Genomic DNA, 12,365 nt, shown 5'->3' with positions numbered 1-12,365 from the left:
TGATGTGGTGGAGAGGAGTTATTTAGCAAGAGGTGTTTGTGGGACATCGACCTTACGCCTTCAGATCTCTCCTTGGAGGGACCCACTCCCAAGAAGAATGTGCACATTTATGGTCCGGGTTAATGGGTTCGTGTTGCGATGCGAACTCGGTTTTCCGTGTTTTGATGCGGGTACCTCGGGTTTCGATCCGGCGGTTGGTGACGGTGTTGCGATGTAACACCCCGTATTTTATTAAGTTGGATAAAATTCTTTTAATTGCTATTTTGAATTTAATTACATCATTTAACGATTTATATATTTATGCTTAGCTAACTAATTAATTTCATCATAATTCGATACGTTAATTTTAATAATCATTAATAAGTTTATTTAAAGTTAGTTCGAGTTTATTGAAATTAGTTCGAGTTTATTTATTTAATAATTTCCGTTTCTTTACGAGTCCTTATGAAAGTTGTTTTAAGTAAACCCGAGATGGATTTTGGGAACAAAACCGTCCAATTAGCTATTTTGAGCTTATTTCACTAAATTAGCAATTTTTATTAATATCCGTTAGTTTTGTAAAAATCGCTAATAATTTCGATTCAAGCTGATATTGTATTATTTACGTTAACTAGCTGAGTTTATTTTATTTTCACTCATTAAATTTATTTATTATTGATTCCGTTTTAGTACTGAAACTTTTACTAAAACCGGTTAAATTTAACTCGAAACGGTTTTAATAACGATCGAAGTTTCTTAACGACGAAGAAACGTACGTATAATAAATAGCAGGCAGGCAAGCTGCTCCCCCATTTCCTACGTCTCTTTCTTCTTCTCCCTTCCTTTTTCTTCTTTTTCACGTTTCATTTTTTTTCTTTCTTTCGTAAAATCGACTTTCGGTCGTCCGTTTCTCATCCATTTTCGATGATTTTCGTTCCATAGCGTTCCTCTCGTCGTTTCCGTCAATCCGTTGTAAGTAAAATTCATTTTCGTCATGTATTTTTACAAACCCAATTTATAATTTCAGCTTTATTTATTATAAGACGGTTGTAGATGCTGAGATAGACGGTCTTGTATAAGATTTGTTAGTCTGTTTTATAATTGAGACGGTGTATAATTATATATAGGGATCCTTATGGATGTTAATTAGTCAGTTGTATAGTTGAGATGGTGTATCTTGATATGTGGAGATGATTGAGACGGTGTATATTGACCTCTAGGGATCATTTGGGATGCTAGCTAGTAAGTGGTATATTTAAGACGGTGTATCTTTGACATGTATGGATTGTTTTGGGTGATAATTGGTGTGTTTTATAGTTGAGACGGTGTATCTTGACATGTAGGGATTGTTTTGGACTGATTTGGACTCGTGTTGGGGCGATTTTTGTAGTCTTTAGGGTCTGTTTTTTGAGTTTGCTTTATACTTGTGGATTTCCGCTCTAAAACCGTTTTAAATGTTGACTTAGTTGGCTCAGCTAGGACTGTTTTTAGGCGCGAGAATGGAGTCTTAAGGGGATGATTGGTACTGTTTTTTGGGCGGGGACGAGAGCATCATCGTGGGTTTTCACTTTGCATTTGAGGACTGGAGTTGGGGTCGAACTTAGGCATCTTTTGGGTTCTGTTTTGGACCGATTTTGGGTCGGGTTATGAAGTAGGGTGAAGGGTGGCTATGGGTAGTCGGGTGGTGGTCGTGTCGGACTAGTTGTGGCCTAGGCAGTGACCTAGCTAAGTCACGAGTTTGAGGCCATGTGTAGTTGGTGGTTAGGCCGAGTTTGAGGTTGTCATAATAATTTTAGAGCCGTGTCTATAATTTGTTTTGATGCTAGTTTGGTTTATTTAAAATATAATTAAATTAATTTCCGTCTCATATTTTTATATAAAGATAATTCATTAATATCGTCCTTTCACATAATTATTTTAGGTGGCTCATATGTGGTTGAAGATGAAGAGTAATTTTGGGTTTTAGAAGCTTTCTCAAGTTATTACTTGTCTCTTTGCTAGCGTAAGGTAACTATTCCGAGTTACTCGACGAATTAATGTCACATTAGTAGTTAATGTTGTGCCTGTTATTTGTTAAGTGTTTAGGTGATTGATAATGTGTTACTTTCGTTTTTCACATGATAGAAATTAGAAATAGCATGAGAATAATATTGCGATAAATTTTGTGATTTGGGTTTATTTATTTAATAATTTCCGTTTCTTTACGAGTCCTTATGAAAGTTGTTTTAAGTAAACCCGAGATGGTTTTTGGGAACAAAACCGTCCAATTAGCTATTTTGAGCTTATTTCACTAAATTAGCAATTTTTATTAATATCCGTTAGTTTTGTAAAAATCGCTAATAATTCCGATTCAAGCTGATATTGTATTATTTACGTTAACTAGCTGAGTTTATTTTATTTTCACTCATTAAATTTATTTATTATTGATTCCGTTTTAGTACTGAAACTTTTACTAAAACCGGTTAAATTTAACTCGAAACGGTTTTAATAACGATCGAAGTTTCTTAACGACGAAGAAACGTACGTATAATAAATAGCAGGCAGGCAAGCTGCTCCCCCATTTCCTACGTCTCTTTCTTCTTCTCCCTTCCTTTTTCTTCTTTTTCACGTTTCATTTTTTTTCTTTCTTTCGTAAAATCGACTTTCGGTCGTCCGTTTCTCATCCGTTTTCGATGATTTTCGTTCCATAGCGTTCCTCTCGTCGTTTCCGTCAATCCGTTGTAAGTAAAATTCATTTTCGTCATGTATTTTTACAAACCCAATTTATAATTTCAGCTTTATTTATTATAAGACGGTTGTAGATGCTGAGATAGACGGTCTTGTATAAGATTTGTTAGTCTGTTTTATAATTGAGACGGTGTATAATTATATATAGGGATCCTTATGGATGTTAATTAGTCAGTTGTATAGTTGAGATGGTGTATACTGATATGTGGAGATGATTGAGACGGTGTATACTGACCTCTAGGGATCATTTGGGATGCTAGCTAGTAAGTGGTATATTTAAGACGGTGTATCTTTGACATGTATGGATTGTTTTGGGTGATAATTGGTGTGTTTTATAGTTGAGACGGTGTATCTTACGACATGTAGGGATTGTTTTGGACTGATTTGGACTCTGTGTTGGGGCGATTTTTGTAGTCTTTAGGGTCATTTTTTGAGTGCTTTATACTTGTGGATTTCCGCTCTAAAACCGTTTTAAATGTTGACTTAGTTGGCTCAGCTAGGACTGTTTTTAGGCGCGAGAATGGAGTCTTAAGGGGATGATTGGTACTGCTTTTTGGGCGGGGACGAGAGCATCATCGTGGGTTTTCACTTTGCATTTGAGGACTGGAGTTGGGGTCGAACTTAGGCATCTTTTGGGTTCTGTTTTGGACTGATTTTTGGGTCAGGTTATGAAGTAGGGTGAAGGGTGGCTATGGGTAGTCGGGTGGTTGTCGTGTCGGACTAGTTGTGGCCTAGGCAGTGACCTAGCTAAGTCACGAGTTTGAGGCCATGTGTAGTTGGTGGTTAGGCCGAGTTTGAGGTTGTCATAATAATTTTAGAGCCGTGTCTATAATTTGTTTTGATGCTAGTTTGGTTTATTTAAAATATAATTAAATTAATTTCCGTCTCATATTTTTATATAAAGATAATTCATTAATATCGTCCTTTCACATAATTATTTTAGGTGGCTCATATGTGGTTGAAGATGAAGAGTAATTTTGGGTTTTAGAAGCTTTCTCAAGTTATTACTTGTCTCTTTGCTAGCGTAAGGTAACTATTCCGAGTTACTCGACGAATTAATGTCACATTAGTAGTTAATGTTGTGCATGTTATTTGTTAAGTGTTTAGGTGATTGATAATGTGTTACTTTCGTTTTTCACATGATAGAAATTAGAAATAGCATGAGAATAATATTGCGATAAATTTTGTGATTTGGGTTTATTTATTAATAATTTCCGTTTCTTTACGAGTCCTTATGAAAGTTGTTTTAAGTAAACCCGAGATGGTTTTTGGGAACAAAACCGTCCAATTAGCTATTTTGAGCTTATTTCACTAAATTAGCAATTTTTATTAATATCCGTTAGTTTTGTAAAAATCGCTAATAATTCCGATTCAAGCTGATATTGTATTATTTACGTTAACTAGCTGAGTTTATTTTATTTTCACTCATTAAATTTATTTATTATTGATTCCGTTTTAGTACTGAAACTTTTACTAAAACCGGTTAAATTTAACTCGAAACGGTTTTAATAACGATCGAAGTTTCTTAACGACGAAGAAACGTACGTATAATAAATAGCGAGCGAAAAAGCTGCTCCCCCATTTCCTACGTCTCTTTCTTCTTCTCCCTTCCTTTTTCTTCTTTTTCACGTTTCATTTTTTTTCTTTCTTTCGTAAAATGAACGAGTTTGGTCGAGCTAGGTTTAAACCAGTCAGCCTCGATTTGACCGATGACCCGTCGCGGGACTCGGGTCGAGGGTTTGTCTTTGAGGTGAGATTGGTTGTTTTTGGATGTTTTACGTTGATGCCTTAATATTTGTGACTATCATTTCACATGTTGGTTGTTGGATGAATTGGTTGCCTTATACTTCAGTCTTCTTGTCTTATTGCCATTTTAGCTTGTTCTCATGAATTATGAAATTAACGGTTAGTTGGAATTTGGATTATTATTAATAATGGAGATATTGTTGGATTGTCAGCTGAATTGGGTATCCTACTTGTCTTGTGTGGTGTGGGCTAAAGTATTCAAGCTGGGACTAGCTGGGACTAGGTCCTAGGTGAGTATTTCGGCCTTCATCATAGATAGGCCTTTATAGTCTTTGACGAGTATATGTTCATTGCTTAATAGCCTCTGTGTTCCTGACTTGGTGGGTTTATATCCAAGTTGAGGCATGACCTCGTTACTTATTTTGAGAGTAAGTGGTCAGCTTAAGTACTAGCCAACCCTTTGGTGGACTCCTTAGGGTACTCATGTGGTTTTATCATGAGTCTTGGGTGCGGTGGTGTGTATCTGCATGTCTAGGTCTGCGCAGATTTTAGGCTAGGGTTGTGTTGTTTCTTGGCCATGTTTTGATAGAACCTCTGAGCCAAGATACCGGTTCGATTACCTTCCCTACCTCGTGGTATAGACTCGAGTTACAGAGTGACTATTGACGGGACTAAGAACTTATGCCTGTCTTTGATATATTGTCCTTTCTTGTTTGATGATTCTATGAATCATAGAAGGTGAGATGCAAGCCGGCTATGGTTGATAGAGTTTGGATTCCTGGATGTTATGTGATTCACATGATAGTGTAGTATGAGTCGGTCTAGTATTCACATGCTAGGACTATGTGTTGTTATATTGTTGTTCACATGATAAGCACGATTGTCTAGCATGTGAATACTAGACCGACTCATACTACACTATCATGTGAATCACATAACATCCAGGAATCCAAACTCTATCAACCATAGCCGGCTTGCATCTCACCTTCTATGATTCATAGAATCATCAAACAAGAAAGGACAATATATCAAAGACAGGCATAAGTTCTTTGTCCCGTCAATAGTCACTCTGTAACTCGAGTCTATACCACGAGGTAGGGAAGGTAATCGAACCGGTATCTTGGCTCAGAGGTTCTATCAAAACATGGCCAAGACACAACACAACCCTAGCCTAAAATCTGCGCAGACCTAGACATGCGGATACACACCACCGCACCCAAGACTCATGATAAAACCACATGAGTACCCTAAGGAGTCCACCAAAGGGTTGGCTAGTACTTAAGCTGACCACTTACTCTCAAAATAAGTAACGAGGTCATGCCCCAACTTGGATATAAACCCACTAAGTCAGGAACACAGAGGCTATTAAGCAGTGAACATATACTCGTCAAAGACTATAAAGGCCTATCTATGATGAAGGCCGAAATACTCACCTAGGACCTAGTCCCAGCTAGTCCCAGCTTGAATACTTTAGCCCACACCACACAAGACAAGTAGGATACCCAATTCAGCTGACAATCCAACAATATCTCCATTATCAATAATAATCCAAATTCCAACTAACCGTTAATTTCATAATTCATGAGAACAAGCTAAAATGGCAATAAGACAAGAAGACTGAAGTATAAGGCAACCAATTCATCCAACAACCAACATGTGAAATGATAGTCACAAATATTAAGGCATCAACGTAAAACATCCAAAAACAACCAATCTCACCTCAAAGACAAACCCTCGACCCGAGTCCCGCGACGGGTCATTGGTCAAATCGAGGCTGACTGGTTTAAACCTAGCTCGACCAAACTCGTTCGGGTACATGGACGAGCTAGCGAGCAAAGTAACCTTGGAACCTAGATTGGTTTTATTTTATTGTGACCCTTATACACTTTTTATGTCACATACATTTTAGGGACATATGTCTCCCTTTCTCATATTTGGGTTGTATAACTTTGTTTCGCGACTTTAACGATGTTTCATTCATGAGATTCATTTTGGACCTTGCATGTTTGACACCTTCCAATTGGATATCTTTATAACAGGTTCAGGTTTTAAAAATTACAGGTTTTTACTATAATGAACCTATTACAAACATATCCATGCAGTTTTTATTTAGAAATTACGTGTTTATTTTTCCGCGATTTCTGAGGGTGTCATAGTTGGTATCAGAGCCGTGTCTATAATTTGTTTTAACGCTAGTTTAGTTTATTTAAAATATAATTAAATTAATTTCCGTCTCATATTTTTATATAAAGATAATTCATTAATATCGTCCTTTCACATAATTATTTTAGGTGGCTCATATGTGGTTGAAGATGAAGAGTAATTTTGGGTTTTAGAAGCTTTCTCAAGTTATTACTTGTCTCTTTGCTAGCGTAAGGTAACTATTCCGAGTTACTCGACGAATTAATGTAACATTAGTAGTTAATGTTGTGCCTGTTGTTTGTTAAGTGTTTAGGTGATTGATAATGTCTAACTTACTTTTCATTTCGCACAATTTCTAAATATTTCAAGCTACCATTTTTCGTTTGTTGTTAAAAATTTTATGTTACTATTACAAAATTTTCCCTACTTGTAAAGATTTGGAAAATGAAAATTCGATTTAATTCTCTAATTGCTCTTTGAGTATAGACTTCTTTATCATGGTTTTGAGTTGCTAAACCTGAGATTTTTGTGAATTTTATCCAATTTCTATTCACTTTGATCTAATTATGATGCCTTTGTCAAAGTTTAATATTATATTTTCAGGAATTTGATTCCCCTTTGAGTTTAAAGGTGAAACCTTTATTTCTATTTTGGCTTTTTTGCAAAAGAAAATTTGAGTAGATTACCTTTTCTTTTGATTTTAACGTTGATCGGATGTTAGAACTCGTTATTAGAAACGTTTAATAACTTGTTCTACTCTTGTCGACGAGTGATTTTCGGTTTTAAATTTGTCTTTGACTTGGAAGGTTAGCGTTCTTGTGTGCACGACAAGAGCAATTTCGTTCCATGAATGAGACTTATACTTTTGAAAACTTTTCATTAATGTTTCTGAAAGTATTTTGATTTTCGATTTATACAAATAATTTGCTTTTTGACCTTATCTTTGATTTGGAATGTGATGTTCTTGAATGCGCAACGAGAACACTTCCGTTCCTCCGATGAGAATCGGTTACGTTTTAAAATTTTATTTGAAACTTTTGAAAGAATTTTGATTCTTACGATAAGTGACCTTTTAAATGTTTTGGTTACCGATTCCAATTTCAGTTTTATTTTTATAACCTTTCATTTATACTTTCAAGTTTCGAGGACGAAACTTTTTAAAAGATGGGGTGATTGTAACACCCCGTATTTTATTAAGTTGGATAAAATTCTTTTAATTGCTATTTTGAATTTAATTACATCATTTAACGATTTATATATTTATGCTTAGCTAACTAATTAATTTCATCATAATTCGATACGTTAATTTTAATAATCATTAATAAGTTTATTTAAAGTTAGTTCGAGTTTATTTATTTAATAATTTCCGTTTCTTTACGAGTCCTTATGAAAGTTGTTTTAAGTAAACCCGAGATGGATTTTGGGAACAAAACCGTCCAATTAGCTATTTTGAGCTTATTTCACTAAATTAGCAATTTTTATTAATATCCGTTAGTTTTGTAATTCATGAGAACAAGCTAAAATGGCAATAAGACAAGAAGACTGAAGTATAAGGCAACCAATTCATCCAACAACCAACATGTGAAATGATAGTCACAAATATTAAGGCATCAACGTAAAACATCAAAAAACAACCAATCTCACCTCAAAGACAAACCCTCGACCCGAGTCCCGCGACGGGTCATCGGTCAAATCGAGGCTGACTGGTTTAAACCTAGCTCGACCAAACTCGTTCATGTACAAGATTACCTTTTCTTTTGATTTTAACGTTGATCGGATGTTAGAACTCGTTATTAGAAACGTTTAATAACTTGTTCTACTCTTGTCGACGAGTGATTTTCGGTTTTAAATCTGTCTTTGACTTGGAAGGTTAGCGTTCTTGTGTGCACGACAAGAGCAATTTCGTTCCATGAATGAGACTTATACTTTTGAAAACTCTTCATTAATGTTTCTGAAAGTATTTTGATTTTCGATTTATACAAATAATTTGCTTTTTGACCTTATCTTTGATTTGGAATGTGATGTTCTTGAATGCGCAACGAGAACACTTCCGTTCCTCCGATGAGAATCGTTACGTTTAAAATTTTATTTGAAACTTTTGAAAGAATTTTGATTCTTACGATAAGTGACCTTTTAAATGTTTTGGTTACCGATTCCAATTTCAGTTTTATTTTTATAACCTTTCATTTATACTTTCAAGTTTCGAGGACGAAACTTTTTAAAAGATGGGGTGATTGTAACACCCCGTATTTTATTAAGTTGGATAAAATTCTTTTAATTGCTATTTTGAATTTAATTACATCATTTAACGATTTATATATATATGCTTAGCTAATTAATTAATTTCATCATAATTCGATACGTTAATTTTAATAATCATTAATAAGTTTATTTAAAGTTAGTTCGAGTTTATTGAAATTAGTTCGAGTTTATTTATTTAATAATTTCCGTTTCTTTACGAGTCCTTATGAAAGTTGTTTTAAGTGAACCCGAGATGGATTTTGGGAACAAAACCGTCCAATTAGATATTTTGAGCTTATTTCACTAAATTAGCAATTTTTATTAATATCCGTTAGTTTTGTAAAAATCGCTAATAATTCCGATTCAAGCTGATATTGTATTATTTACGTTAACTGGCTGAGTTTATTTTATTTTTCATTCGTTAAATTTATTTATTATTGATTTTGTTTCATTTATGAGACTCTTTCTTAAACCGGTTAAATTTAACTCGAAACGGTTTTAATAACTATCGAAGTTTCTTAACGACGAAGAAACGTACGTATAATAAATAGCAGTCAAGCAGTCTTTGCCTCATTTTCATTTCCTACGTCTCTTTCTTCTTCTCCCTTCCTTTTTCTTCTTTTTCACGTTTCATTTTTTTTTCTTTCTTTCGTAAAATCGATTTTCGGTCGTCCGTTTCTCATCCGTTTTCGACGATTTTCGTTCCATAGCGTTCCTCTCGTCGTTTCCGTCAATCCGTTGTAAGTAAAATTCATTTTCGTCATGTATTTTTACAAACCCATTTATATTTTCAGCTTTATTTATTATAAGACGGTTGTATGTACTAAAATAGACGGTCTGGTAGAAGATTAAAAAGGTAACGATAACGGATTACTCGATATTACTTGTAAAATATGTTTATTTCGAATGCTGGTTAGTCTGTTTTATAATTAAGACGGTGTATACTGATATGTGGAGATGATTGAGACGGTGTATACTGACCTCTAGGGATCATTTGGGATGCTAGCTAGTAAGTGGTATATTTAAGACGGTGTATGCTGACATAAATGGATTGTTTTGGGTGATAATTGGTGTGTTTTATAGTTGAGACGGTGTATACTGACATGTAGGGATTGTTTTGGACTAATTTGGACTCTGTGTTGGGGCGATTTTTGTAGTCTTTATGGTCTGTTTTTGAGTTGCTTTATACTTGAGGATTTCCGCTCTAAAACCGTTTTAAATGCTGACTTAGTTGGCTCAGCTAGGACTGTTTTTAGGCGCGAGAATGGAGTCTTAAGGGGACGATTGGTACTCTGTTTTGGGCAGGGACGAGAGCTGTCATCATGGGTTTTTACTTTGCATTTGAGGACTGGAGTTGGGGTCGAACTTAAGCATCTTTTGGGTTCTGTTTTGGACTGATTTTTGGATCAGGTTATGAAGTAAGGTGAAGGGTGGCTATGGGTAGTCGGGTGGTGGTCGTGTCGGACTCCTTATGGCTTACTTTTAGGCGAGTTTGATGGCCTAGGCAGTGGCCTAGCTAAGTCACGAGTTTGAGGCCATGTGTAGTTGGTGGTTAGGCCGAGTTTGAGGTTGTCATAATAACTTTTGAGCCGTGTCTATAAATTGTTTTGACGCTAGTTTGGTTTATTTAAAATATAATTAAATTAATTTCCGTCTCATATTTTTATATAAAGATAATTCGTTAATATCGTCCTTTCACATAATTATTTTAGGTGGCTCATTTGTGGTTGAAGAGGAAGAGTAATTTTGGGTTTTAGAAGCTTTCTCAAGTTATCACTTGTCTCTTTGCTAGCGTAAGGTAACTATTCCGAGTTACTCGACGAATTAATGTCACATTAGTAGTTAATGTGTGCCTGTTGTTTGTTAAGTGTTTAGGTGATTGATAATGTGTTACTTTCGTTTTTCACATGATAGAAATTAGAAATAGCATGAGAATTATATTGTGATAAATTTGTGATTTGGGCCAAAATAGGCCAAGACTCTGAGCTGGGCCAGATTGACCGAACGAGTTTGGTCAAACTAGGTTTAAACCAGTCAGCCTCGATTTGACCGATGACCCGTCGCGGGACTCGGGTCGAGGGTTTGTCTTTGAGGTGAGATTGATTGTTTTTGGATGTTTTACGTTGATGCCTTAATATTTGTGACTATCATTTCACATGTTGGTTGTTGGATGAATTGGTTGCCTTATACTTCAGTCTTCTTGTCTTATTGCCATTTTAGCTTGTTCTCATGAATTATGAAATTAACGGTTAGTTGGAATTTGGATTATTATTGATAATGGAGATATTGTTGGATTGTCAGCTGAATTGGGTATCCTACTTGTCTTGTGTGGTGTGGGCTAAAGTATTCAAGCTGGGACTAGCTGGGACTAGGTCCTAGGTGAGTATTTCGGCCTCCATCATAGATAGGCCTTTATAGTCTTTGACTAGTATATGTTCACTGCTTAATAGCCTCTGTGTTCCTGACTTGGTGGGTTTATATCCAAGTTGGGGCATGACCTCGTTACTTATTTTGAGAGTAAGTGGTCAGCTTAAGTACTAGCCAACCCTTTGGTGGACTCCTTAGGGTACTCATGTGGTTTTATCATGGGTCTTGGGTGCGGTGGTGTGTATCCGCATGTCTAGGTCTGCGCAGATTTTATGCTAGGGTTGTGTTGTGTCTTGGCCATGTTTTTATAGAACCTCTGAGCCAAGATACCGGTTCGATTACCTTCCCTACCTCGTGGTATAGACTCGAGTTACAGAGTGACTATTGACGGGACTAAGAACTTATGCCTATCTTTGATATATTGTCCTTTCTTGTTTGATGATTCTATGAATCATAGAAGGTGAGATGCAAGCCGGCTATGGTTGATAGAGTTTGGATTCCTGGATGTTATGTGATTCACATGATAGTGTAGTATGAGTCGGTCTAGTATTCACATGCTAGGACTATGTGTTGTTATATTATTGTTCACATGATAAGCACGATTGTCTAGCATCTTTATGCTAAGGCATTGTGTGATTCGTATTCATATTCTTATGTTTACATGTTATATTAATTATGACATTTCGTGGCTGGGAGAACTCGGAGTTACTCCCCACCGATCGTGGCTTTCGTATTTGTATAAAATGCGATTGACAGGTAGGTGATGCATATATGGGGTACATGGACGAGCTAGCGAGCAAAGTAACCTTGGGACCTAGATTGACTTTATTATATTGTGACCCTTAAATATTTTTATGTCACATACTTTTTAGGGACATATGTCTCCCTTTCTCATATTTGGTTTGTATAACTTTGTTTCGCGACTTTAGCGATGTTTCATTCATGAGATTTACCCGTATTTTATTAAGTTGGATAAAATTCTTTTAATTGCTATTTTGAATTTAATTACATCATTTAACGATTTATATATTTATGCTTAGCTAACTAATTAATTTCATCATAATTCGATACGTTAATTTTAATAATCATTAATAAGTTTATTTAAAGTTAGTTCGAGTTTATTGAAATTAGTTCGAGTTTATTTATTTAATAATTTCCGTTTC

General features: G+C 35.4%; 1 long non-coding RNA gene across 1 annotated transcript; it reads left to right on the top strand.

Moving 5' to 3' along the window:
* Positions 1-6,747: 6,747 nt before the first annotated feature.
* LOC141637429 (uncharacterized) lies at positions 6,748-12,129 on the top strand. Its single transcript, XR_012541793.1, has 2 exons — positions 6,748-6,829; positions 11,959-12,129. It is a non-coding gene; the product is annotated as an uncharacterized LOC141637429 (long non-coding RNA).
* Positions 12,130-12,365: the final 236 nt, after the last annotated feature.

Source organism: Silene latifolia, unplaced genomic scaffold, assembly GCF_048544455.1.
Source record: "Silene latifolia isolate original U9 population unplaced genomic scaffold, ASM4854445v1 scaffold_112, whole genome shotgun sequence".
Classification (NCBI taxonomy): Eukaryota; Viridiplantae; Streptophyta; class Magnoliopsida; order Caryophyllales; family Caryophyllaceae; genus Silene; species Silene latifolia.
Note: the sequence above shows the minus strand (reverse complement) of the source record. Positions and strands in the feature narration are given on the sequence as shown.